Source organism: Oncorhynchus gorbuscha, linkage group LG20 (genome assembly GCF_021184085.1).
Source record: "Oncorhynchus gorbuscha isolate QuinsamMale2020 ecotype Even-year linkage group LG20, OgorEven_v1.0, whole genome shotgun sequence".
NCBI lineage: Eukaryota > Metazoa > Chordata > Actinopteri > Salmoniformes > Salmonidae > Oncorhynchus > Oncorhynchus gorbuscha.
Window position 1 is genome coordinate 3,343,437 of NC_060192.1, and position 26,015 is coordinate 3,369,451.

The following is a 26,015-nucleotide window of genomic DNA, read 5'->3' on the forward strand; positions in this document are numbered from 1 at the left end:
CTATTGTCCCTGAGTCAAGAGAATGGCATTTGGCCAGTTTCACTTGATGGCTGGCTGGTGTAAATGGAAACCTCATAGCTCCAGCTCCCTAACTTAACTCCCACCCCATGCAGGAGCAAAGGGTGTCTTAAAACCAGGGCAGTTATTCACTGGAGTTTGTGGAATGCGATTTTCTCATTGCTGTGGGCGGGTGGTTTTGTTCGGGTTGCCGAAGGAGGAAAGAGCAATCAACATTTTAAAAAGGTTTTCATTTTGTGTGCCAAGTCAGCAGGGTTGGAAACGGTTGTTGGGTTAGTGAGGATAGAGCCTTGTTCTCTGTAGGACTCAGACACATGATGGTGTTAAACACCGGTCGCTCCGTTCAGACCCAATGGAAACCCTGGGTCAGACCAGGACAGCTCATCTACAGACATTGACCCGTATGTTGTTGAGGAGACCGGGTTGTTTGATTAAAATGGCTAACAGCAGGATTCTATACAGTAAAAAACTGTACATTTATTGATAGGCTTATGTCTGAGCAGATAAGTGAAAAGCGGCCGATTTAGCACTATAGTGTTCTCAGAAATATTGTTGCTAAGGTTAAATGGCGGCCCATTTTTTTTTGGAATTCTGGGCTTCCTTTGGGTGTGCTTTACTGTAAGTGTCTTTTGTAAGACATTTCAAAGAGTGATGCTGGGACAAAAATGGAGAAGAGTGTTTGATTTGTTTGTTTACAGAAATGAGCCATTGAGGCATTGAGAGATTTGTTTGCGTCTGTTTGTAGAAGATAATGATGTGTGTTAGAGGGGTGAAAGCCTTGGTAGCTGTACACAAGTTGTTGTTGAAAGAGGAAACACAAAATCCCCTTCACTTGGCTGTGTTGGGTTAAATGAACCATTATCTCACAGATGACAGTGTCAGAACTAACCATTAGATTGATGTGATGACTCTTAGTTCCATTCCTCCTCTTATCATCTCACTCCTTTCTGAATCTGTGCATGATCTCATTTTCAATAGGCTGTGTGCAATGATGTTGAATTCAGCATCTTGTGCTGAATATTCTGTTTGATGTGCTGGTTGTTTGTTTGCCATCGCTCGCCACACCATCCGATTATGCCTCAATGCGTATTTTGAAAAGTAGCCAGTAGCCCGTTTAATATCAGCCAAAACCCATTCTTGGTAGGCGATTCACAAGATTTTGTTGACTTTATAATATAACCCTAATATTTGTTGGGAGGTGTCAGTTTGTGAAACATTTGACATGCCAGTCTGTCAAATTGAACTCACATCTGTGCACTATGCCTCTCTACTAATTTGCCTGCCTCTGTGACCCACTTTAGAGAACATCTGTCTCTCACTCCCTCTCTCTCCCTTCCTCCCCTTTTCACTACTACTGCATGGCTGTTACATATTCACAAACCCACATCCTTATTTTATATGGAGTGCCTACACAGAGAGACAATCTAGGAGCCTATTTATGCATAAGCACACCACAATATTACATATAGCCGAAACACGTGCCAGGAATGACAGACAGGCCTATGCGGTACACACTGCGTCCATTGTGATGGTTGGCTATCTCCTGCTCTTCCCCTCACCACACTGTGTCCTCCACTGCTCCAGTCTTTCTAATGATCTGCCCTGTGTATGTGATGGTGTCTGCTAGGTGCAGGTCAGGCAGACAGGCTCTTATTCACTTCACAGCACACCAGAGGGAGAGTACTCCAGTAACCCCATTGTACTTGTGAGTGTGCACCTACGAGTGGTGCATACTTAAGTTCTTGTGTTTTTGCATATATATGCACTGTGTGTGTATTCTGTAGGCCTATAGATGGATGCTGCGTGTGTGTGGCCACAGTAAATCCTTAATACATGACAGACATAAAGGCTCTCCGCAGGAAGTGGAGCAGAATGTAATAAGTGGCGATGATGCAGCCCAATAGTGTGCTCAGCTGACTGTGAGAGTCAGGGCCTGTGTGCAATTAAAACCCCTCGCATACATACACACACTGCGTTGGGCTGCACTGTAGGTCCATTGTGCTGTATCGGCACAGGGACCGTCGGGGGGTGGGGATGAGCCAAGGGCTGATTTGGGTTTGTGTCAGATCAGCTGGCAAGGCCACGGGCCGCAACGACATGAACAGGCAGACAATACTGGCCTGATGTAGGGCATGCTACGCTGGGCCAAGAGGAATGATCATTATCATCCCAGGGTTTTTTCTGCATCAAAAAGGGGCTTAGGTAGTGGGCGTAGGAGGGGGTGTGGCAATGGGCGCGGTCGGTCCTTTGGCACACCTGTATTTTAGCGAACATTTTAAAGCCCCCCGTTTTTTGTTGTTGTGCCAATTTCCTTAAATTCTACAGACTTATCCATGTAGCTGAGAAAATAGAGCAGTTTTAAAGCTAATTTTATGCAACTCAATGCATTTTGCAATGGCTTAATGCTGTTATTTTGTTATGGGAATTTTTCAATTCTTTATTTTGGTGATTGTTAGTTCTTAACGATTATATTATTTACAAATATCTAGGTCCACTATATCTTCTACATACTTAATATTTGCTTTAAGTTTACACTGAAAGGGTTTTTCCACCCCCCAAAATATATACTTTCAATGGCAGAAATATCCCTGTGTACTGTAGAGCCTCATCCTGTGTGGATGTTCTACACTGTGTAGTGTCTATCCACAGTACGGGCCTTACTGGCTACACTCTAGTCTACACTAGGCTGTGTATTTTAATGCTACTTTATTCCTGTGGCTTTCCAAGAGGTGTTTGGATATATTTTCATAATGTAGTTTAGGATAAAGCATCCTTTAGCCTCAATCTTGACAAAACATACAGCTAATCTAGCAATGTTTTTTGAGATGACAAACAACATATGTAGCCTAAAAAAAGCCTAGTTATTCTACCATAATGGAATAGGATAGTATAATTAATTTGCCCACAACAACAGTGGAGGATTATCATACTGCGATATGCTTTGTTCAGTATAAAAGAACTAGAGGTTCTTTGTCAAACAGGATATATTTCTTTGCGACAAGTTAAAATAATGCCGCAATCCTGTTGTTTGCCTACGATGTCATGCATATATCTCGTCCCTCTCCCTGGCTTAGTCATAATAATAGAGCTATTGTCATCCAGCTGACGTCTCACAAATGTTTCATTCATCAATACTCTATTCAGGCATGTCCTTACAACAATACAATAATGGGCTAGTTACATTTCTATTTAGTTCGCATGCATTAAAGATGGCTTATTAGGTTACATTGACTATTGAATCAAATTGTAAACACAGCTTACCTTTCTGTTTTATAAATGTAATTGTTGCCCAAGATATAGGTTATTTTGTATGTTTTAAGTTTATTGTAGAATTTCAATATATGGGGGGGGGGTCACAAAAGTCAATATGCAAACGACACCAAATGAAATGTAGACCTATGCACTGCCTCAGAGCTTTCAGTTAAGAACAAATTCTTATTTACAATGACAGCCTACCAGGGAACAGTGGGTTAACTGCCTTGTTCAGGGGCAGAACGACATATTTTTACCTTGTCAGCTCGGGATTCGATCCAGCAACCTTTCTGTTACTGGCCCAACGCTCTAACCACCAGGCTACCTGCCGCCCCAGCAATAGAGTGGGGGATGGTGAAATCCTGGACACCTAGTGTTACTATGAGCTCTTTTTCAAAAGCCTTACATCAAACTGCCTTATCTTTCTCCATATTGGTTTAAGTAGATAAAGATAACTTGGCTCAGATAATCCTGCCTAATCAGGGTTTTTTTTTCTGCATAGAAAAAACAACTAAATTTGTAAACTTCAATGACTAAAACCAGATATGTAGAAAAGATAATGGACCTATATATTTTTACGAGACCATCTTTGAGAACTAGCAATCCCTAAAAGAAAAGCTAGACAGCCAGGGAGAATCAAAAATCCATGGCATGGGGCCCCTGTTGATTTTATTTTAATGTTTGAGTCACTCAGATGGCATAAACTGTAGAATTGCAGGGAATGAGCTTTAAAACGGTACATTTTTCTCTCCACTGCATGACAAACTGTGTAGAATTGCATGAAAGTCGCTTTAGAAAAGCAACATTTTGTCACTATGGCCAACAGGGGAGCCTCTAAAATGTAAAAACCCTACTAATAAGATATGGGTAATGGGCCAATAACGGGTCATTTAGTCTTAACGCTTAAATTGACAAGATATACCGTAAGTGCATCTCTACTTAACACAGCGAATCTGCTTATTCCCTTCTCCAGATAAGCACCTGTGCTGCTGTTGGGTCTCTCACCTGCCATCAGCTGGGATCCAGGGGCCTAGGTCATAAATGACAAGGTAAGAAAAGCATTGCAGTGTAGACCGCCCATGTTTATATTTTCCTGTTTACTATAGTCAACATTCCCGATTTTGCTGGTTAAAGCCATGTGCGGCTACGGTAAGTCATACAGAGATGATAAGCAACCTACTGGGCTTGACCTTGATCTGTGCTCTGTACAACATGGCTCTAGATAACATCGTGACTCTGAACAATGGTGGCATTGAATGATAAAGAAGCGTTTTTTGGACATTTGTTATCTAAGTGCCTACCTTTCCCAGATCCTTCCTGTAACAATGCAATCCAGGGATTCTCTATAGCCTAGTCTGCAGAGCTAGGGCCTCATAACATCAGTGTTAACAGAATCCAGACATTAAAACAGAATTCAACAATATTTAAGTATTTGTTGAACTTAGTAGGAAATCCGTTGTATGGAAGTTATTAGGGTATCAATTCATTTTCTAAATATACCAGTGCGGTGTCGATGTGCAGGGGTATGAGGTAATTGACGTAGCCATGTACATATATGTAGGGTTAAAGTGTGTGTGTGTGTGTGTGTGTGTGTGTGTGTGTGTGTGTGTGTGTGTGTGTGTGTGTGTGTGTGTGTGTGTGTGTGTGTGTGTGTGTGTGTTTTTATATTTTTATATATACAGTTCTGGGGTCAGTGCAAATACCATATTTACAATGTGCAAGGATACTGGAGTGGTAGAGGTAGATAAATATATTCCCTACTTTAATCAACCAGTCCATTTTGAATTTGTGATACACAGTGGGGCAAAAAAAGTATTTAGTCAGCCACCAATTGTGCAAGTTCTCCCACTTAAAAAGATGAGAGAGGCCTGTAATTTTCATCATAGGTACACTTCAACTATAACAGACAAAATGAGAAAAAAAATCCAGAAAATCACATTGTAGCATTTTTAATTAATTTATTAGCAAATTATGGTGGAAAATAAGTATTTGGTCAATAACAAAAGTTTATCTCAATACTTTGTTATATACCCTTTGTTGGCAATGACAGAGGTCAAATGTCTTCACAAGGTTTTCACACACTGTTGCTGGTATTTTGGCCCATTACTCCATGCAGATCTCCTCTAGAGCAGTGATGTTTTGGGGCTGTTGCTGAGCAACACGGACTTTCAACTCCCTCCAAAGATTTTCTATGGGGTTGAGATCTGGAGACTCCAGGACCTTGAAATGCTTCTTACGAAGCCACTTCTTCGTTGCCCGGCCGGTGTGTCTGGGATCATTGTCATGCTGAAAAGACCCAGTCACATTTCATCTTCAATGCACTTGCTGATGGAAGGAGGTTTTCACTCAAAATCTCACGATACATGGCCCCATTCATTCTTTCCTTTACACGGATCAGTCATCCTGGTCCCTTTGCAGAAAAACAGCCCCAAAGCATGATGTTTCCACCCACTTGCTTCACAGTAGGTATGGTGTTCTTTGGATGCAACTCAGCATTCTTTGTCCTCCAAACACGGCGAGTAGAGTTTCTACCAAAAAGTTATATTTTGGTTTCGTCTGACCATATGACATTCTCTCAATCTTCTTCTGGATCATCCAAATGCTCTCTAGCAAACTTCAGACGGGCCTGGACATATACTGGCTTAAGCAGGGGGACACGTCTGGCACTGCAGGATTTGAGTCCTTGGCGGCGTAGTGTGTTACTGATGGTAGGCTTTGTTACTTTGGTCCCAGCTTTCTGCAGGTCATACACTAGGTCCCCCCGTGTGGTTCTGGGATTTTTGCTCACCGTTCTTGTGATAATTTTGACCCCACCGTGCGAGATCTTGCGTGGAGCCCCAGATCGAGGGAGATTATCAGTGGTCTTGTATGTCTTCCATTTCCTAATAATTGCTCCAAGGGTTGATTTCTTCAAACCAAGCTGCTTACCTATTGCAGATTCACTCTTCCCAGCCTGGTGCAGGTCTACAATTTTGTTTCTGGTGTCCTTTGACAGCTCTTTGGTCTTGGCCATAGTGGAGTTTGGAGTGTGACTGTTTGAGGTTGTGGACAGGTGTCTTTTATACTGATAACAAGTTCAAACAGGTGCCATTAATACAGGTAACGAGTGGAGGACAGAGGAGCCTCATAAAGAAGAAGTTACAGGTCTGTGAAAGCCAAAAATCTTGCTTGTTTGTAGGTGACCAAATACTTATTTTCCACCATAATTTGCAAATAAATTCATTAAAAATCCTACAATGTGATTTTCTGAGCAGTAGATCGAGCTGTCGTGACCAAATGCTGTAGACAACACATTCATGTGTATCTATGGAGGGGTTTTGGCTACTGACTCAAAGGGAATACTGTGCCATCTCCCTCTGCGCTTTAAAACTCATGGTACGCGATTTCAGTGCCCTCTTCTGCATTAAAAACAAATATCGATTCAGGTTCTATGTGACAGGAGAGATGGTGTGCACTGTCGACCAAACCCCATGTCTTTGAGAGGCTCTGGCGCATCATGCATCAATTACACCCATCTCTGAAAAATATATTGCAAATAGAAAACTGCATGGTGTTCAGAGATGGAGGGTTGAGGGTAGCTGAAGGGTGGGACTAAAAATAACAAGATAACAAATGTAAAAATATACTTGTGTGTGTGAAATGTATATATGTTCAGATCTTTTGAAACGGCACAGTTGATTAAACTATGGCAAATAGAAATCAAAACTGGGTGGGCTTCAGAGATAGATAGATGGGAGGGGTTGAGGGTAGCTGAAGGATGGGACTAAAAACAAAGGACAAATTATCTATAAGTTTGAAATAGAAGCCTAAGTGTTGTTGTCCATTTAGTTTATTCAAGTTAGGGGAGGGTGATCGGATTAGGGTTAAAATTATAAGGGGGGAATTAAAAGAATAAAAACATTTTTTTTTTTTTTTTTTTTTTAAAGCACACCCATATCTCATTAGTGGTCGTGAGGTAAGATACATTGTCAGACTAATTTGCCATTTACTTTCATAGCACCACATTAAAAGTATATGATGGTGAGTTGAGAATACAATCAGAAATAATGTTAATGTTTTGCAAATTATGTTTTTTTTTTTTTTGGTTGGTGGTCGTGAGAATTTTCACATATCAAAATGTTTGGGAACCCCAAAAAGTTTGGGAACCCCTGGTGTAGAGTTGTCTTTATTAGGGATCCCCATTCTTCCTGGGGTCCAAACACACCAAAGCACCCACATAACATATAAAATAAAAGATACAACAGTGATCTATGTTTGTGCTGAATGAGCTAAAGATGAAACAGTACATCATATAACATCCCTACACCACCACACAAAATGTTCAAAACCACCATACAACAATATCACAATGTGTGCGTATGCATGTGCACCTGACCACACTACGGAACAGTAGTCTAGTTGCAACAAAACTAGGGCCTGTAGGACCTACCTTGTTAGTAGTGTTGTTGTTAAGGCAGAGCAGCGCTTTATTATGGATAGACTTCTCCCCATCTTTCAGGCACTTTAGTAGCTGACGTTTATAGTGCTGAGTGTCATGACATTAGTAAAAATAGGAAGGGGCCTAAACAGCTACTCTGGGGAATTCCAGATTCTACCTGGATGATGTTTGAGAGGCTTTCATTAAATAACACCATCTGTGTTCTGTTAGACAAGTAACTCTTTATCCACATTATAGCAGGTGGTGTTATGGCTTTACACCCAAGTTTTTCCAGCAGCAGACTATGATCAATAATGTCAAAATTTGCACTAAAGTCTAAGAAGACAGCTCCCACAATCATTTTATCTTCAATTTCTCTCACACAAATGACTGATGATTGGCTAAGTGTTGTGCTTTGTTGAGTGTCCTTCCCTGAAATCGTGCTGAGAGTCTGTTGGCAATTTGTTTACTGTAAAATAGCATTGTATCTGGTCAATCAATGTTTTTCCAGAAGTTTACTAAGGGTTGGTAACAGGCTGATTGATCAGCAATTTGAGCCAGTAAAGGGGGCTTTTACTAGTCTTGGGTAGTGGAAGGACTTTTGCTTCCATTCAGGCCTGAGGGCACACACTTTTTAGTAGGCTTAAATTGAAGATGTGGCAGTATCGTCCACTATTATCCTCAGTAATTTCCATCTATTGTCAGACCCTGGTGGCTTGTCATTGTTGATAGACAAAAATACTTTTGTCACATCTTCCACACTGACTTTACGGAATTCAAAAGTACATTTCTTGACTTTCATAATTTGCTCAGATATACTTGGATGTGTAGTGTCAGTGTTTGTTGCTGAGTTTGCCTATGTTTGCTTATCTTGCCAATGAAAAAAGTAATTAAAGTAGTTGGCAATATCAGTGGATTTTGTGATGAAAGAGCCATCTGATTCAATTAATGAGTGGTTGGATCTAAATTAAGAGACCAGTAACTGAGGAAAGAGTGAATGTAGGGAGAATAACTGATCACCTGGCTAGGTTTATTTACTGTTTTTGAGTCGCTAATGCACATAATAAATGGAAGAAACGCTATGGTTAACATGAATCAACGGCTGTCTGTGACAAGATTTCGCTTGCCCAATGCAGATTCCAGATGTTGTCTACTATATAATTGCGGTATGATGTCATTCCCCCTAGCGGTCATACCACACAATAGGATTTGACATGCAATTGTATGATGTATTTTTATCTTTTTAATGGAGAACTGGTCCATTTTTTAAATTTTATTTGTCACATCCGTACTCAAACGTTGTTTCCGTTTCCCCCATTTTTCTTCTATTTATAAATGTGATATTTGAGTGCAAAAAAAAAAACTAAAAATGGGGGAAACGGAAACCGAGAAACTAAATGGGGGAAGAAAGGATTTTGGGAAAAGACCAAACTGAATCGGGCAAAGATTATATAATCCTAGATAGCCTCGCTTGGTTACTGGTCTAACTTTAGCTTTGTCAAGCATATGGAATATGCAGCATGTCCTGGAAAGGGGGACTTTCTAGTTTCTGTGATAGCTCATCTAAAGAGGTCTGATTCAAGACTCCCGGTTGCTAAGTCTTTCATCTCCGCCACCGCTTGTGGTGCGTGCAGCTGTTTGTGAAGGTGATCAACACAATCAGGGCCGAGATAAAACTACGCTCTCCCCTCTCTGAGAGGAAACATGACGCTGGTTTGAGTGATGCAGAAGAGCTTCCTACCCTGTGTTTGATCGGCCAACATGTCAATTGTGCACTATCTTTTGTCCGCCAGGAGAACAGGGTGGGATACTTCTCTTGTTGACGCTTGTCAGGTTTTACTCATGTTTTGCATGAACACACCAGCAGAAAAATCAGTCTACTGTTCTCAGATAGTGAAAACTGATCGTCATGGATCTGTAAGATCACCAAGAGGAAGAGGATGTCACCACTCGAATGCAAATGTGGGCCTACCTACACACTCTTAATACACGCCGACACACTCTTCAATCAACACACAGTGTCGGGGTTAAGCTCTCTGCTAATAACCAAGCCCAGGGTAGACATTGCAAGGAGAACCTGTGCTTATGCTATAGTGCTGTCGCATAAAAACCTTTGCGATGTAGGCCGAGTTCTTTCAGAAAACCTAGTGTCGCAGGAGGTTTAAAAATGCTTTCAAGAGCCAAACCACCTAATTGCAAACTGACCCCATCCCACATTTTTGCATTATGTGTTCTTCTAGTAGACCATTCGGTGTGTTTCTTTGAAATATAGCACTGATTCTCCATTTAGAAATAAGGATGTCTATTTGTATGATCATTTGACTTGTGGGATAAAGGTAAATCAATGGTCACTGTGACTTGAAGTGGAAGGCTATCTGTGTAAGCCTCTTTATATAAACACCACAATGACTATTTATCGATTCACTATCTAAAGCCTATTGATTACTGTCACCTTGACTCTGTGTAGTGTCAAGCCCCACTGGTCGGCAGCAGGGGGTCATTTTGTGTTTGATAACAGTCGAATGTAGAGGTGTAATCTATGGCCAATAGTCTGCTTGGTGGTTGATAGGTTAACTAGCACCTGCCTCATGTTCAACTGAAGTTAGCCCTGTAGGAAATGGTTACGTTTGTGGAGTACATATACTGTACTGTACCATGCTACAGTACTGTAGCCTCTCAGTCCCTGTGAGAAAATGGTTACAGCAGACCATGTCTTGTCGTCCTTCTCCGTCCTTGCATGATTGCGAACTGTACTGTTTATAGCTGTGGCCCAAGAGGAACTTGATTTATAAGCCTCTGTATAGTTAGTGAGATGGTAGCTTATTAGTCAGTGGGTTGAATGGCTGTTAACGGCTGTAATAGCGAGGCGATGACGCCAGCCCAAGTCAAAAAGGTCATATTGATGGAGATCAATCATTCAATGCACTCAGCCACACTTGGTCACCCAACTTCTTTACTAGAGGTATGGCGAGTAGTAGGACAAGTATCGTAATGGATATGGGCAATTTTCCTGATATACAGTTTCTCCATCTACTCACTTTGTCATGATTTTACCCAATCACTTCTCACATGTTTTGATCTGATCATTTAGAATGTTGTTGCCTCCTGTTAGCACTATCATGAACCGTTTGCAGTGATTGGCTATTCATGTAAGGTACATCTTTAGATCAAGTGTCTGAGGACCATAGGATGATCGTCAAGCTATTAATGTCCATAATATCTAACAAGCGGGCGAGGGTAGAGGAAAACTATGAACCGCCGGTTCGCGTTCTGACTGAGTGACAGCAAACTTTGTTGATTCAACTCACCTGACATAACAAAAAATGTCAGAGTGCGAACTGGGCATTCGTAAATTCAGGGTTGTCAGATTGGCTTTTTCGTAAGTGCACCAGTGTTTCGCTCTCGGAGTAGAGGTCGACCGATTTATGATTTTAACGCCAATACCGATACCGATTTATTGGAGGACCAAAAAAAGCCGATACCCATTTAATTTTTTATATATATATGTATTTTAAATGTATTTATTTGTAATAATGACAATTACAACCATACTGAATGAACACTTATTTTAACTTATATAATACATCAATAAAATCAATTTTGCCTTAAATAAATAATGAAACATGTTCAATTTGATTTAAATAATGCAAAAACAATGTTGGAGAATGTAAAAGTGCAATATGTGCCATGTAAGAAAGCTAACGTTTAAGTTCCTTGCTCAGAACATGAGAACATATGAAAGCTGGTGGTTCCTTTTAACATGAGTCTTCAATATTCCCACTTAAGAAGTTTTAGGTTGTAGTTATTAAAGGAATTATAGGACTATTTCTCTCTACCATTTGTATTTCATATACCTTTGACTATTGGATGTTCTTATTGGCACTTTAGTATTGCCAGTGTAACAGTAAAGCTTCATAAGCTTCCTTCCCTCTCCTCGCTCCTACCTGCTCGAACCAGAAACACATCGACAATAGCCACCCTTGAAGCAGCGTTACCCATGCAGAGCAAGGGGAACAACCACTCCAAGTCTCAGAGCGAGTGAAGTTTGAAATGCTATTAGTGCGCACCCCACTAACTATCTAGCCATTTCACATCGGTTGCACCAGCCTAATCTCGGGAGTTGATAGGCTTGAAGTCATAAACAGCGCAATGCTTGAAGCATTGCGGAGAGCTGCTGGCAAAATGCACGAAAGTGCTGTTTGAATGAATGCTTACGAGCCTGCTGGTGCCTACCACCGCTCAGTCAGACTGCTCTATCAAATCATAGACTTAGTTATAACATAATAACACACACAAATACGAGCCTTAGTTTCCGGATTCGACCATATTAATGACCTATCTTGAAAACAATGCGTTTATTCTTTCAGTGAAATACGGAACCGTTCCGTATTTTATCTAACGGGTGGCATCCCGAAGTCTAAATGTTCCTGTTACATTACACAACCTTCAATGTTATGTCATAATTATGTAAAATTCTGGCATATTAGGCGGCCCAAACTGTTGCATATACACTGACTGCGTGCAATGAACGCAAGAGAAGTGACACAATTTCACCTGGTTAATATGGCCTGCTAACCTGTTTCTTTTAGCTAAATATGCAGGTTTAAAAATGTATACTTCTGTGTATTGATTTTAAGAACGGCATTGATGTTTATGGTTAGGTACATATTGGAGCAATGACAGTCCTTTTTCATGAATACGCACCGCATCGATTATATGCAACGCAGGACACGCTAGATAAACTAGTAATATCATTAACCATGTGTAGTTCACTAGTGATAATGATTGCTTGTTTTTTCTAAGATACGTTTAATGCTAGCTAGCAAGCAACTTACCTTGGCTTACTGCATTCGCGTAACAGGCAGTCTCCTCGTGGAGTGCAACGAGAGGCAGGTGGTTAGAGCGTTGGACTAGTTAACTGTAAGGTTGCAAGATTGAATCCCCTGAGCTGACAAGATAAAAATCTGTCGTTCTGCCCCTGAACAAGGCAGTTAACCCATTAACCCACCGTTCCTAGGCCGTCATTGAAAGTAAGAATGTGTTCTTAACTGACTTGCCTAGTTAAATAAAGGTGTAAAAAAATCTGCCAAATCCCAAAATACTGATTGTTATTGGAGTAGACAGCCAGAGTGAATTTACGAACACCCCGTAAGTATATGGCTCTGGTATATGGCTCATAATTTAAATGAACATTCTACGTCTGCTATTATCATTTGCTACAACACCTTGCTTTTTGCAACAAAGTTTCATCACAGTAGATTCCATGTTATTGCAAAAACTACCTCAAATGCCCGGCCGTCCCGTCTTCAGTGGTTTATAAAAAAAAGAAAACGGTTTTGATGGTTATTTTATTTTCATGAGTCTTCATCCGTAACCGTCGGTTACACGGTTATACAGTAATTGTGCTATCCCTAGTATGCTTATAGAGGGATACGCAGATTGCACATTGTGATAGAAAGATTGCATCAGTAACAAAGGTATTACATTGGGAGTCAGGTAGCCTAGTGGTTAGTGCGTTGGGCCAGTAACCGAAAGGTTGCTAGATCGAATCCCCGAGCTGACAAGGTAAAAATCGTCGTTCTGCCCCTGAACAAGGCAGTTAATCCACTGTTCCCCGGTAGGGCGTCATTGAAAATAAGAAATTGTTCTTAACTGACTTGCCTAGTTAATTAATGGTTAAGTACATGTTTAAAAAATCTATTTAGTCAATAACTTGCCTGGTTGACAGCTTGTCAAGAACTGGTCCAAACCTGTCATTCATTACTGACCAAACAGTTTTTTCCCTAGTAACAGGCCTGATTCAGGTCTGGAGAAAGGCTATTTCTATTATTGTGACCCATTCCAAGTGAAACAGCTGACTCTCTTTTGGACCAAAACAGGATTATGTGCCATGCACCATTTCTCTGCCTTTCTCTCCCTGCCGCCCACGGAGTCTGATCCAGGCAGATGGTACTGTAGTCTACACTACAGAACTGTTACTGTTGTAACTGGGGCAGCAGCTGAAATTAGCCTGTCTGCCCGGGCCAGATGTTCTCCATGTAGGCCTGTTCCAGAGTGCCCAGTTGAACTGGGACTGCTTGCCAGTCGGCCCCTCTCCAGAGCCCCACCAGCCCTAATGAATGAGGCTGTACGGGAGATCAAACACTCTGGCAAAAGAGTAGACTCATGGCTCAGGCCTATATGAGGATGGAAGACTCATGTAGGCTGGGTCACTGTGAAGCACTTCAAGAGAAGATTTCTAAATAAATAACATTTGGATGGTTGATTGGTTGATGAGTTCCTTGTCCCATTCATCAATGTTGGTGTTTCAATAGCACATTTTAGACTCCTGACGCTCTCGCTCCCTTTTTTAATCAACAAATACCTGCACTACGTTGCTTGGATCAAGTGTAGAACAGAACATCAAACGCAGCCGGCTTCTCCAGAGATCAATGAATCCTCTTAAGCCACTGTTTAACTTCAAACAGGGAAGTGTAGCCTCGTTGTTGGCTAAGTGCTGGGCTGCTGAGAAAGAGTGATAGTGGGAGAGAAAGGTAGGAAGAAAGAGCAGAGAAAGGACAACGAGGAAAAGCACGAGAGAGAGGGAAAAAGCGGGAGATGAAAGAGTGCCAGAAAAGGACAATGGAGGCCGAGTGAGAAATGGAAATAGGGGAGCGAAAAAGACCTACGCAACGAACATGTGGTGGAGAAAGAAATGGAGAAAAGGGCTGGTTGAGATCCAGGTTGAATGCTGGGGGTGCACTGTGCTGATGAATGCCTGTGCATTATAAGCTTCAGAACAGCAGCAGCTCCTCTGTGATGACAACATTAATCCCAACACACTTCTTCCCTATGCTCCCTTCCAGTGCATTTTCCATTGCAGGAGGGTGCCTGGCCTGGCCTCAACACTGTTCGATATTAACCAGACGTGGCGTTGTGGCTTTTTAAAAAGTTTTATTTTTGACTGCCATGTTGTTGAGCTCTGTCCTATGGAGGGATCGCTTTCCCTGCAGCTTCAATGTCTTGGCTTGAAACGCATTAAATGTCTTGGGGGGGGGGGGCAAACAGTGGGTGGAAGAAATGTGCCAAGATAAAGTGTGTGTGCAGGTGTGAATTGCCGACGTAATTATTAGACGGCTTTTCAATTGCTTGAATCACATCCAGCAAGCAACACACAGCAGCAATGTGGAGGTAGATGTGTATGTCTTAGCCTGACTCTTTCACTGAGTTACCTTTGTGTAGTGTAACCTAATCTGCATCCAACATTGAAGCCTCTTGTTTGAATGCATGAACATGGGTGATACACAAATGAACTGTGCCCTGTCACTGTATGCACGGTCGATAAGGCAGAGGCCACGTGCAATGGGAGACGACAGACGGAGCTAGCTGTGCTGCTTATCTGGAAGGAACTGGCAAATAACGTGGCACCTGGTTTATCTTGCATTTTATACTAGGCCCAAGACACTTATCTGTATGTTGAATATTTACATGTTTGAATCAATGCATGAATGTCCAAACTGAATGTGCCAACTGGCTAGCAATAGCGTGTGGTGGACAGGCTGGATACATTTCAGGTGAATTAGTTTGTATCCGTTTTGCCTGATGGATTAGTGTGAGGGCTTTCTAGACTTCTGGATATAGATTCTGACTGTGCAAACTGCAAGTGTCTTTCCTTACCCTGCTAAAGGAATTTGTTTTGCCTGATGGATTAGTGTGAGGGCTTTCTAGATATTGATTCTGACTGTGCAAACTGCAAGTGTCTTTCCTTACCCTGCTAAAGGAAGCAGTGCATCTGTTCCCACTGGAAGTCTGCTTTTCTGTGTCCCTGGATTTGGTTTCTGCCGATACTGTTTGCTTGCTTGTGATTGCGTGCTTGCTAGTGTGTGGTGTGGTGTGGGGGGGAGATATGCCGTGGACCTTACGGAAGTATGTGTCCAAGCCAGACTCCCAACAGAGGTCAGGTGTAGGTCAGTGTGTGTTATTTTCCCTATATAGGCTAATTGACATGAGAAATGTGTCACGACAGAATATGGTGGTGATGCCATTTGTTAGGCTGTACGTTTTTTTTTTTTTAGCAGTGCCTACATGGATATTGTCTGATTGTTCTTCCTTTTGACGCATGGCCAACCAGGAAATAATGATCCCTCCCCTTAATGCAGCGTTTCCCAACCTAAGTGTCGTGACCCGATCTGATTAGCAAATGGGATCGTGCAAAAAACAACCCCCAAAAAACAGTGTTACGTTAGGAACCTCCGGTAGCCGCTAGGTGTGGTTGTAATAACCAGAGTTTCGGTTTTCTTCCTACAAATGTGACTATCTTTTGAACGTTTTTACTTCTTGACCCTACCCATCCCTTAAGCGGGATAATTGTCATCAGCAACCGCTGAATAGCATAGCGCCTCAGTCAAATAATATTACTAAAAATATTCATGAAATCACAAGTGCAATATTGCAAAAATCCACCTGTCGTCTCAGATTTTGAAATGATGCTTTACAGCGAAAGCAATCCAAGCGTTGGTGTAAGTTTATCGATCACATGACAAAAGATTAAGTACACTTATGATCAGGTAGCTTGGTCAGGAAAATCAGAAAAGCAATCAAATGAATCGTTTACCTTTTGATCTTTGGATGTTTTCACTCACGAGACTCCCAGTTACACAACAAATGTTCCTTTTGTTCCATAAAGATTATTTTTTATATCCAAAATACCTCTGTTTGTTTGGCGCAATATGTTCAGAAATCCACAGGAAAGAGTGGTCACAACAACGCAGACAAATTCCAAATAATATCCGTAATGTCCACAGAAACATGTCAAACGTTTTTTTATAATCAATCCTCAGGTTGTTTTTAAAATATATCATCAATATATCAACCGCAAATGTCTTTCACAGTGGTAGAGGGAAAAGCTATACCTATCCAAACTCTGTTGCGCGAGCAAAACTCACGTGACTAATTTTTCTAAATAAAAGCCTGAAACTATGTCTGAAGACTGACACCTTGAGGAAGCGATAGGAAAAGGAATCTGGTTGATATCCCTTTAAATGGAGCAAAGGGAGGCTATGGAACATGGAGTTTTCAAAATAGAACCCACTTCCTGGTTTGATTTTTCTCAGGGTTTCGCCTGCAATATCAGTTCTGTTCTACTCTCGGACAATATTTTGACAGTTTTGGAAACTTAAGTGTTTTCTATCCTAATCTGTCAATTATATGCATATTCTAGCATCTGGTCCTGAGAAATAGGCCATTTACTTTGGGAACGTTATTTTTCCAAACATAAAAATAGTGCCCGCTAGCTTCAAGAGGTTAAGCCACAAAATATTACGACCCCGTCACTGAAAGATAAGGCTCTCAGGAACATGTATTTGTCTTCTGTTTCCCTCAAGCCGTGCAGGACTCATTAGAACAGAGTGGACAGACCACACACTAAATCAGACTGGGGGAAAAAAACAACATCAATCATTATCATTTGCACAAAATATAATACAAAATGATTGCTTGCTGATCTTCTTTCCAATAGGTTTTCAGATGCATTTCAGTCACATCAAACCATACTTCCTTCAGATTGAGGTACTGCCAGACTGATTTGTATTAGACTGTCATAGCCCCAATTTTTTTCAATTTTTACATTGGCCTTTTGATTACATCAATTATTTTACATGGTGGGGTACAAACTATTAAAAAAAATATCAAAATGGGGTTACAGCCCAAAGTTTGGGAACCCCTGCACAACTAGTTCAGGTAGCATATAGCCTACCCACACCAGTCACTGAACATGGTGAGAGAGTTGTCATCAAACCCGTGTCGGCAGAGAGGGAGAGCAAGAACAGGAAGAAAAAGTTAGACTGCAAGAAATAAAGAAAAAGAGAGACAGAGAATGTGTTCTCTCGTGTTATGGCTGTTGTCAGAACCAGATATCTATTCATGCTTCCTCCTCTAGCTAATCTTCTCTTCCTTTCCTTGACGTCTGTCTTAACTGCCTACTCTCCTCTCTGCTGCTCAGTATCCTGCTCCACTCCTCTCCGCATCTTGACTGGTGCGCCTCTACAAATCGGGTCTCCGGCCCGAAGCTCATGTTTTCAACCTTTACTACTTGCTCACGGTAGAGGTTCTAAACACAGAACTTGGGTCAGATTACACAGCTTCCAATAGTTTAAACTTGTATTATTTTTTAGATGAATACCCAAATGGAAAATGTACTGTCCTTCTGTGACCCAAATTCTCTTCCAACAACTCGCATTAAGAAGGAATAGTGTGATTTTATCGATGCATTCTCATTACTCGCAACCCACCTATCACATGCCCAGGGCCCACTTTGGGTCCCGACCCATTGCTAAGGAAAACCTGCCTTGACGATTGGGCAGATTTAATAGAAATATCTGATTTACCAGTTGTTAATGGTTATGGGGCTCTGCTACTCTTTTGCATGTTACAGTCAGACAGGAGACATCTGAAGACCTGTTCTGTCTTCACTTCCTGTTAGTGGTAGCAGCATACGTGTTGTTGTTTCTCCACCAAGTTGTTGACGTATCAGCCTCAGGCGTCAGCACTTGAACTGTACATGACTGAGCGAGACGGAATGATGTTCCATTAACCCTCGTGATTTGGACAAAACCCACTTCTCTCTTTTTATTAATGGCAATAGCACCCTATTCCCTATTACTGGGCTTTTTTTTTTTTTGCGTGACTTTTTCTAACCTCCTAGGCTTTCCATAAACCTGACTCCTCACACTAAGTTCTGCTGCTCTGTGGTTCGCTACATACTTTAGTCTGAGACTAAATCTTTTGTAGTATGTGGTGACGAGGGGTGGTCTAACGAATCAGTGTCAAAGCTTTACCCTCGTGTGTTTAGGCCCAACCCATCGGTTTCTGAACCAGTCAGACGTCCCTGAATGTATTTGCATTTGGTGAAGGGTCGGACATGTACTCGGATACAGACTCATTGCAGAGAAGGAACTGACGCCTGTGGGCGTGGCATAGCGTTTGGCCAGAGCAAGGAGTCTGGGTAGCTAGGCAATCTTTCAAACTTGATCCTTGGTTCTTAGCGAACTGGTTCTAAAGCTCTGGGTTATTACCTAGCCTAATCCCTCATTTCCTGTAACGTCACTCTCTCCCTGTAACATCACAGGGATTTCCTCCATCTCTCACACAAGTTCACAGAAAAGGTAGCTGAATCATGTTCTGTCCACCCCAAAGCATTAGCGGAGTACGACCCATGTAGGAATCCAACGCACGGCAACTGTTGCAAAACACCATGCTGTAATCAACTGATTCATTTGGAACCACTGGACTTGGCCTAGATTTCGATCCTCGCGACGCAGAGAGATTCAGACTCTGGATAGAACAGGGATTCCCTCCTTGAAAAGGGAAATTAGTCCCTCTGTCTGTACATTCCAGCCATTTTCCCTGAGTACAGTGTTCGTCGTGGTCTAATAGCCCCTTTCACTCCTGTGGCACAGCAGGGCTAGCACATGATTACAGAGCTGTGCAAACACAGGCCACAGAGCTGTAGCTACATGGAGACAATTACAGGACTTAACCCGCCTCATTCACACAGCAATGCTCATCATAGGATTGGTTTGGGCTTCTTGACTTACCGTCTTCACCCAAATGATAAAGGAATGATAAACCTCATGCTAATCCGTATTGCGAGATGCTGAGTCCAAGGGAAGTCACGATGCAACCTGACGCCCATACAAACCGTGCCATGCAAATGCACCCTGGGACATTAAGAATACAGACCGTATCACTTGCTGCTTTTCAAATGCAGCAAATTCCTGAAAGCTGAAGTTTGGAATGAGAAATGACTTGGATAATGAATGCATTTCAATGGATACAGAGGGATAAATGAAGTATATCTCTGTCTGCACAGCTTTGATGGCCGTAAACAAAGAGCCTTTTTTTAAAGCTTTGAGTGTTGTTTGTTATCTTTTCAGTGTAATGGCCTTGATTGGGCGAGATGTCTCAATGTAGGTGTGTTGACAGTCAACAGTAAAATCCTTGTTTTGTAAAGCCATTGATGGGAGAAGAGTTGTGTGTTTGGTGCCATGTTTTGGTGTCTCACATGGAGCGGTTCATTCGATTGGTCGTTAAATATTCACTGTTGCTCCAACAGATGCTCGGCTATTTATGGAGACTGTAGAGCTTTGTGTTGTCGACGATCAGGCAAAACGACGACAGTGTCAGTGCTTCATAAAGCGTTTTGAAAGTAGCCTACGTGATTTCAAGCTACACATTGGGGGATATATAAGCCATTTTCTGGTCTTCTACTCTGCAGGATTCTTGTGTGATGTTGTAAGCGTTGGCTTGACCTGAATGTGTCTGACCTAACTACAAAGACTGGGGGAACTATGTCTCTCTCTCTCTCTCTCTCTCTCTCTCTCTCTCTCGCTCTCTCTCGCTCTCTCTCGCTCTCTCTCGCTCTATCTCTCACACACTTCTGAACTGCATCTCGCTCTCACTCACCTACAAGACATCATCACAGGGGAAGCTGCTTTCAAATTTCGATACATCCCGGGGTAGTCGAGTCTCTCCTCAGCCTTAGCTCTGACATGGTGGAGCAACAGTACAGGGTTTTGGGATGTTTTGATTGGTGGGGAAGGGACTCCTTTGTCTGGTTTACAGATCTTATTCAGTCTTGCCCAAATGCAGAGATCCACGTACATATATATACACACACACACATACACACACACACCCCTCTCTCCCCTGTGTAGGAGTGAATCATCAGATAAGATCTCGTCAGGTAATCAGTGACATATGAGCCTGAGGCAAGGTGGGCCCCTCTCTCCCACACTGCTGGTAACTCTTCCACATCATAATTCTACCCAGATGATTAGGATGTCACTGCCCGCCTATATTCCACACTGAGCTCTTGACCACTCCCACTCATGTCCCTGACTGGTGGCACTCATACACTGACAGCAGTCTGCCCTCCTGCGCTGGAATTCAAAACAAGCCAGCCAGGCAAGGTCTGAGACTGTCATATCATGTGTAGGCAGTAGTAATATCTAAGCCGGGAGGATGTTGGGAGGTCAGGTCCCAGGGAGTACACAGTGACCTCAGGCGAGGTGCTTGTCCCTCTGTTTGAAATATCACTTTCTCTCTTGACCCTCGTTTGTTTGGTCATCTCGGGGTTAATAATGTCTGCTCGCTCTGTGACTCTAGGCTACATGAATGTGACTCCATATATTAGTGTTTTGGAGGTCTGCTCTAAAAATAGAGAAAATGTAGGACAGGGATCATCAACTTTTTCTTGAGCAGATGGTCAGGGGTCGGACCATAATTACAATTCATTTGTAGACTACAAATTGACCACAAGAAGCCCAAACAGATATAATATTTGACTAAAACATAATCATTTCAAACCTTTGTACAATCACATATATGACTTGACTGGGCCAGATGGGGAACCCTGCTGTAATGCATGATATATGTTTTTAACTGAAGAAGAGCCATAGCCAGGACAAACGTTCTGGCATTCAAGCCATCGGCAGTGTTCTGGTAGTCCGTTTTGTCTCATGTTGATGTACTGTCTGCCTCTAGCTGCTGGTGAAAGATGTTTCTCCTTCACTGCTCTCACACAACCTCCCCTGAAAATGGACTTGAGTACTAGTTTCCCGAAAGCCCTTTTTTGTTATGATGACCTTGCTGTTGAAAGCAGCTGAGGTCCTTGTTTATGGGTGTCTCACTTGAGCCCGTAAGCGTTTGTTTCTGCACGAACCCCGCTCATCGCTTGGTGTTTTAACTTCATTGCATGTTTAATTAAAGACTTCCCAGCAGGAGGGCTTTTTTAAACAGGCTGCTATTTATGACCAATATAGCACAAGAGCACAGCACCACGCTTTGCTCCCTTTTTCTGCCCAGGCCTGGGTCTAAAAGACAGAGGGAAGCCGGTGAGAGAGAAAAGACTGACAGAGAAAGAGATGGTGGGCGTAAGGGAGTGAGAGATGGGTGTGCTCGCGTGTGTGTCACGCCCCAATGCGTGGTGCCAACTGTTGGAGTAGTTAGGCCCCTTAGTGCCAGTGAAGGGAAATCTTAACGCTACAGCATACAATGACATTCTAGACAATTCTGTGCTTCCAACTTTGTGGCGACTGTTTGGGGAAGGCCTTTTCCTGTTTCAGCATGACATTGTCCCCGTGCACAAAGCGAGGTCCTTACAGAAATGGTTTGAGATTGGTGTGGAAGAACTTGACTGGCCTACACAGAGCTTTGACCTTAACCCCATCGAAACACCTTTGGATGAATTGGAACGTCGACTGCGAGCCAGGCCTAATCGCCTAACATCAGTGACTGTCCTCACTAATGCTCTTGTGGCTGAATGGAAGCAAGTCCCAGCAGAAATGTTCCCACATCTATTGGAAAGCCTTCCCGTGAAGAGTGGAGGCTGTTATAGCAGCCAGCAGGTGTCAAAATACTTTGGGCATGTAGTATATGTGTAAAACATATATATGCATCTATTTCCTGAGCTTTTTAATATCTCCTAGATATAGGACAGAAGCTTCAAAACCTTTTTCCCTATGATACATGTTTTTACTGTCTTTTTTGCCATTTTTAAATGTGCTATTCAATGCATTTCTCTGGCTGTAGTAATAAAGGCCAAATTCTATTTTATTAAATAATAGTATATAATATTTTGATACCTAAAAGTGTCCTAAAATGTAAAATCAAATAGCTAAATTATTCATAGTATGACCATCTGCTTCAGGCAGACCACCATAGTCCCTGTGCCCAAGAACACAAGGGCAAACTGCCTAAATGACTATAGACCCGCAGCACTCACGTCCGTAGCCATGAAGTGCTTTGGAAGGCTGGTAATGGCTCACATCAACACCATTATCCCAGAAACCCAAGACCCACTCCAATTTGCATACCGCCCAAACAGATCAACAGATGATGCGATCTCTCTTGCACTCCACACTGCCCTTTCCCACATGGACAAAAGGAACACCTATGTGAGAATGCTGTTCATTGACTACAGCTCAGCGTTCAACACCATAGTACCCTCAAAGCTCATCACCAAGCTAAGGATCCTGGGACTAAACACCTCCCTCTGCAACTGGATCCTGGACTTCCTGACAGGCCTCCCCCAGTGAGGGTAGGTGGTGAGGGTAGGTAGCAACACATCTGCCACGCTGATCCTCAACACTGGAGCTCCCCAGTAGTGCGTGCTCAGTCCCCTCCTGTACTCCCTGTTTACCCACGACTGCATGGCCAGGCACGACTCCAACACCATCATTAAGTTTGCTGACGACACAACAGTGGTTGATCTGATCACCGACAACGACAAGACAGCCGATAGGGAGGAGGTCAGAGACCTGGCTGGGTGGTGCCAGAATAACAACCTATCCCTCAACGTAACCAAGACTAAGGAGATGATTGTGGACTACATGAAAAGGAACACCGAGCACGTCCCCATTCACATCGACGGGGCTGCAGTGGAGCAGGTCAAGAGCTTCAAATTCCTTGGTGTCCACATCAACAACAAACTAGATTGGTCCAAACACACCAAGACAGTCGTGAAGAGGGCATGACAAAGCCTATTCTCCCTCAGGAAACTAAAAAGATTTGGTATGGGTCCTGAGATCCTCAAAAGGTTCTACAGCTGCAACGTCGAGAGCATCCTGACCGGTTGCATCACTGCCTGGTACGACAATTGCTCGGCCTCCGACCGCAAGGCACTTCAGAGGTTAGTGCGTACGGCCCAACACTGGGGCAAAGCTGCCTGCCATCCAGGACCTCTACACCAGGCGGTGTCAGGAAGGCCCTAAAAATTGTCAAAGACCCCAAATGGTTACCCATGGTTACCCATGTGCATCCCCCAACCCCTCTTTTACGATGCTGCTACTCTCTATCTTATATGCATAGTCACTTTAACTATACATTCACGTACATACTACCTAAATTGGCACGACCAACCAGTGCTCCCACACATTGGCTGACCGGGCTATCTGCATTGTGTCCCACAATTTGGAGTAGGCTAGGCCAGGGGTCGGCAACAGCCAGGCCTCAACATTTAAAGTGAAAATGTAATTGTTTTTATTTTAGTTTTCGGTTCGAAAAGGTCTGTAACATGACCAGGAATTCAGAAATTTTTTGGGGGGAGGAAATCTGTTCCCAAATATTCCCATGACTAAAAAAAGAGATGATGTGATCATGTCTCAATATTATTAAGATATTGTATTTGAAAACGTAAATGTATTTTTAGGCTTAGGGGTGATCAATTTCCAGTCTACAAACGATTCTAATTCTGTTCAGGCCCCTCGGACCATCAGCTCTGATAGAAATTGGCCCACGGCTTAATCTAGTTGCCTACCCCTGGGCTAGGCTATGTCAAGTCCAGTGAAAATGTTATGTTTTTAGTGTATCTGAACAACCAGTAATTGAAACCACAAATAGCATCTCACAAGCATTTTAGCCTTCACCCCCCCTTTCATGCTAACATGTGAGTACTTGAGTACTCAATATTGAGTACCCAATATTACTAGGGATGGGTACCCAAATACCCATCCCTTGTACACACCCGTTTTTCTTTGAAACTGGCATTTGTTACTGGTAATTTGTGGTGGATAACAAAAGTGAAACCGGTCTAAAGGTTGAGTTCCCATGCTGCATGCTCAGCCTAGTGTTGCTCGCGCTCTTGCCGTTGTCTGCTCGTCTCACATAGGAAGTGGTCACAGAGTCATACACCCAAGTGGCTTCGCTCAACTTTACATCCGTGTTTCTTAATCCTGCTCCTGGGGACCCAATGCGATGTATATTTTTGCCCTAGCGTTATACACCTGATTCCACTCAGACCCAGGTCCAAAGGCTTGATGAGTTGATAATTTGAATCCACAAAACACCAGTCTCAACGTCAACAGTGAAGAGGTGACTCTGGGATGCTGGCCTTCTAGGCAGAGTTGCAAAGAAAATGCCAAATCTCAGACTGGCCAATAAAAATAAAAGATTAAGATGAGCAAAAGAACATAGACACTGGACAGAGGAACTCTGCCTAGAAGGCCAGCATCCTGGAGTCACCTCTTCATTGTTGACGTTGAGACTAGACAGAGGAACTCTGCCTAGAAGGCCAGCATCCTGGAGTCACCTCTTCATTGTTGAGGTTGAGACTGGACAGAGGAACTCTGCCTAGAAGGCCAGCATCCTGGAGTCACCTCTTCACTGTTGACGTTGAGACTGGACAGAGGAACTCTGCCTAGAAGGCCAGCATCCTGGAGTCACCTCTTCATTGTTGATGTTGAGACTGCTGTTTTGCGGGTACTATTTAATGAAGCTGCCAGTTGAGGACTCTATTTCTCAAACTAGTCACTTGTCCTCTTGCTCAGTTGTGCACCGGGGCCTCCCACTCCTGTTTTTATTCAGGTTAGAGCCAGTTTGCGCTGTTCTGTGAAGAGAGTAGTACACAGCATTGTATGAGATCTTAAGTTTCTTGGCAATTTCTCACATGGAGTAGCCTTCATTTCTCAGAACAAGAATAGACTGACGAGATTCAGAGAAAGTCCTTTTGTTTCTGGCCATTTTGAGCCTGTAAACAAACCCCCAAATGCTGATGCTCCAGATACTCAACTAGTCTAAAGAAGAACAGTTTTATTGCTTCTTTAATCAGGACAACAGTTTTCAGCTCTGCTAACATAATTGCAAAACACAACGTGCCATTGGTACACAGGAGTGATGGTTGCTGATAATGTGCCTCTGTACGCCTATGTAGATATTCCATTAAAAATCAGCCGTTTCCAGCTACAGTAGTCATTTACAACATGAACAATGTCTACACTGTGTTTCTGATCAATTTCATGTTATTTTAATGGACAAGAAATGTGCTTTTCTTTCAAAAACAAGGACATTTTTAAGTGACCCCAAATGTTTGAACGGTTGTGTACACCCCTTTTGGGTCCCCAGGTCCACGATTAAGAAACCAGGTGTGTCCTATGCATGTTAATATGCAAACTAGGCCTAAACATTTTGCCATCTCAGGAAAAGAAACAGGTTGGTGGCCGCCTCCATGATTTTTGTATTTACTTGTTTGTCATTTACTTGTTTGTTTTTAATGGCGTTTTAATGCTCTTTTAAAAGCTGCATTTCATATTGCATTGCTCTAACAAATGAAGGGCTCAGTTTGTGTCGTGCAGCGTAGGCTATCTGTGCAGTAGAGACTCCACTTTGACATTTAGATCTGTGGATGATATCCAGTGCGATTTAACGTGCTCTCTTATCTCATATTTTTGTCTTTGGCCTTTGGACATGGTGTGATTGGCCAATGCTCTCATGTTTCTGCCATTTAGAAAGCAAATACACACACACACATTTTCTTTACCAAGTGAGCATAACAAGACCACGTGTTTACTATAGT

At 42.5% G+C, this 26,015-nt stretch overlaps 1 protein-coding gene across 3 annotated transcripts in view; it reads left to right on the forward strand.

Annotated features, from left to right (window-relative positions):
* The window catches only part of LOC124007356 (erbin-like), a 118,210-nt gene that overhangs the window by 16,805 nt on the left and 75,390 nt on the right, over positions 1–26,015 (forward strand). For all 3 annotated transcript variants that reach the window (XM_046317852.1, XM_046317854.1, XM_046317853.1), the window contains exon 2: positions 4,244–4,319. The gene's annotated coding sequence lies outside the window, so the exon portion shown is untranslated. The remainder of the gene's footprint in view (positions 1–4,243; positions 4,320–26,015) is intronic.